Genomic DNA, 2931 nt, shown 5'->3' on the forward strand with positions numbered 1-2931 from the left:
TCGGGACCTTTGCCATTCGCGGGCAAGTGCTCTACCACCTGAGCTACCGAAGCACGACTCACGCCCGGTCCCACAGCCTTACTTCTGCCAGTATCTCGTCTCCTACCTTCCAAACTTTACAGAAGCTCTCCTGCGGACCTTGCAGAACTAGCACTCCTGAAAGAAAGGATACTGCGGAGACATGGCTTAGCCACAGCCTGGGGGATGTTTCCAGAATGAGATTTTCACTCTGCAGCGGAGTGTGCGCTGATATAAAGTTTGGAAGGTAGGAGACGAGATACTGGCAGAAGTAAGGCTGTGAGACCGGGCGTGAGTCGTGTTTCGGTAGCTCAGATGGTAGAGCACTTGCCCGCGAAAGGCAAAGGTCCCGAGTTCGAGTCTCGATCGGTGCACACAGTTTTAATCTGCCAGGAAGTTTCATATCAGCGCACACTCCGCTGCAGAGTGAAAATCTCATTCTGGAAACATCCCCCACGCTGTGGCTAAGCCATGTCTCCGCAGTATCCTTTCTTTCAGGAGTGCTAGTTCTGCAAGGTCCGCAGGAGAGCTTCTGTAAAGTTTGGAAGGTAGGAGACGAGATACTGGCAGAAGTAAGGCTGTGAGACCGGGCGTGAGTCGTGCTTCGATAGCTCAGATGGTAGAGCACTTGCCCGCGAAAGGCAAAGGTCCCGAGTTCGAGTCTCGGTCGGTGCACGCAGTTTTAATCTGCCAGTAAGTTTCACCCAATAGGAGGATTGGAAGGGGGGGGGGGGGCAGGCGAAGAGCGTATTCAACGGTGTGCAGTATCTCAATGGCCCCATGAGATTAATGCCCCTGCCCGAGAGAACAGAAATACAGTTCGTTGATCCATGAGTAATCGTACATCTAAGGCACGACCTTGAATGAGGCAATATGATATTTCGCACCGAGACAAGTATCTGTACGAACGTCTACAACACTACAGAGTGTCAAGTCTGCGCCCAGTACTGCGGCTTCTATTGTTGGGGCAGCAGATATAGGCGTGTTGATAGCGGTGGACGCAGGAGTGCCACCTCGTCTCCTTTCAGACTAGTCCCAGTTCTTCGCACAGCGTCATGATAGACCATTTCATGGGAGGTGGCTTCGATGAAAACGAACGTTGCGAGACTACATTCGTCGTCATTATAGTCGCCCAGCACCTGGCGTGACATTCTGAGGCATCATTGGGTGTATAACAGAGCCACCCCCGGTTCGCAAAGCCGGTAATTTGGACAGCAATCGTTAAATTTATAAAATGGTAATGCCAGTCGCTATGCTCTAATTAATTTCGCGGTATCCGTGATGTTAACTCTTAACACGATAACGCACCAACACACGTTGGCCATGCTGTCCTGATCTAGCTCGATACGGAGAGTATCAGACTGTTACACTGGCCAACACGATCCCCAGATGTCTCACCCACTGAAATGATGAGGGACACCATCAATCCCAGCCACTAAGATCAATGAAGTCTGATACACAGATAAAGCAATATGGAATGACGTACCTTCATCTGTCATCCAAGAACAATTCTACTCGAAGCCCAGGCGGGTTAGAGGCATTGTTTCTGCCTAAGGTGGTGGCTCTGGATATTAACTACGCACACAATATACCCCTACCGTAACTTTGTCTGTGCGTGAGAAACAGTGTCGTTTAATCGAGTTTCGAACTCTACGAGTTCGTCCACATATCGGCGTGGGAATGCAAGATTACAGACGAGCGCTGCGACATCTGCACCAATTCGACGCCTTGAGTGTACTTTTATTGATCATCTTCCTTACAGCCCCGACTTGGCCCCATACGAAGGCTTCATTTTCGTAGTGATGAAGAGGTTCAAGCAGAGGTGAGACTGTGGCTCCTTCAACAAAGTCAAAGATTCTACAGTGAAGGAATCAACAAATTATTCTCTCGTTAGAAGAAATATCTGCATTACCACTGTGACTTTATTGACAAATAAATATGTAGACATTAGGAGTAAAGACGTAGAATGTTAATATAGTTTTTGTTATTTAAGGGGAGCCGGAGGTGGTCAACTCCAAAAAATTACGTTTTTTTTTTTTTTTTTTTTTTTTTTTTTGCTACCGAAAATTAATTGGAACATTCCTCTTTAATGTAAACTTTGAATTATTGTTCTACTCGCCCTAGAAGTGGAGTTATTACCATTTTCCCCCACACCTGCAGAGGAAATGGGCGGTCGCTGAATGCATCTAACACCCTCTCGTGACTTCCTGGCTAACTGCTTGGGATTTTCTCGGCCTGTTACGCATACAGCGCCTTATGTTACGCATACAGCGAGTATGCAAGGGTTGGCTACATTGTTTTCTGTGACAAATATTACCCGTATTTCCTTACAGCTTACTCCTATTTTCCTCAGAATTTCGAACATCTTGCTCCATTTAATATTGTCGTACACTTTTGTTCTGGTTACGATGCCACGTTTTAGTAACCGTGTATATAAGAAGACGATGAACGTAGGGAAAAGAAAATTAACACTAATACCAAGTTGGGATACTACAATGAATAAGAGCGCGGAACATCGTCTCTTTGCTGTTTACCGTTTCGAATTAGTTCAGTATTGCGCCTGTTGTTGCTAGTATTATACTTCTTGTGTAAAGCGGGTAGTATGCAGTATGTACAAGAATCAGGAGGGAACAATAAAACCAATTTTTCATGACTTAGCACAGCCAGAATTGTTACACAAATGTCTGTCTACACGGAAAGACGCAGAATCCTAATGAGAGCGTAAACAATTTGATTTGGAAAGTGATTCCTAAAAGGGTGTTTGTAAGCATAAAAACACTGTACTTTGGCATTTATGATGCAATAGCAACCTACAACCAAGTGAACAGTGTGAAGTGTGAAGTTCTGAAGGCATTAGGATTTACAGTTGGGGTGAACACTGTACGATCACTAAGAAATATTGTCAGAAAAAGG

At 45.6% G+C, this 2931-nt stretch overlaps 1 non-coding gene across 1 annotated transcript; it reads left to right on the forward strand.

Annotated features, from left to right (window-relative positions):
- Window positions 1-619: 619 nt before the first annotated feature.
- Window positions 620-693, forward strand: Trnas-cga (transfer RNA serine (anticodon CGA)). The gene has a single exon. It is a non-coding gene; the product is annotated as a tRNA-Ser (tRNA).
- The last annotated feature ends 2238 nt before the right edge of the window (window positions 694-2931 follow it).

Source organism: Schistocerca nitens, chromosome 2 (genome assembly GCF_023898315.1).
Source record: "Schistocerca nitens isolate TAMUIC-IGC-003100 chromosome 2, iqSchNite1.1, whole genome shotgun sequence".
NCBI lineage: Eukaryota > Metazoa > Arthropoda > Insecta > Orthoptera > Acrididae > Schistocerca > Schistocerca nitens.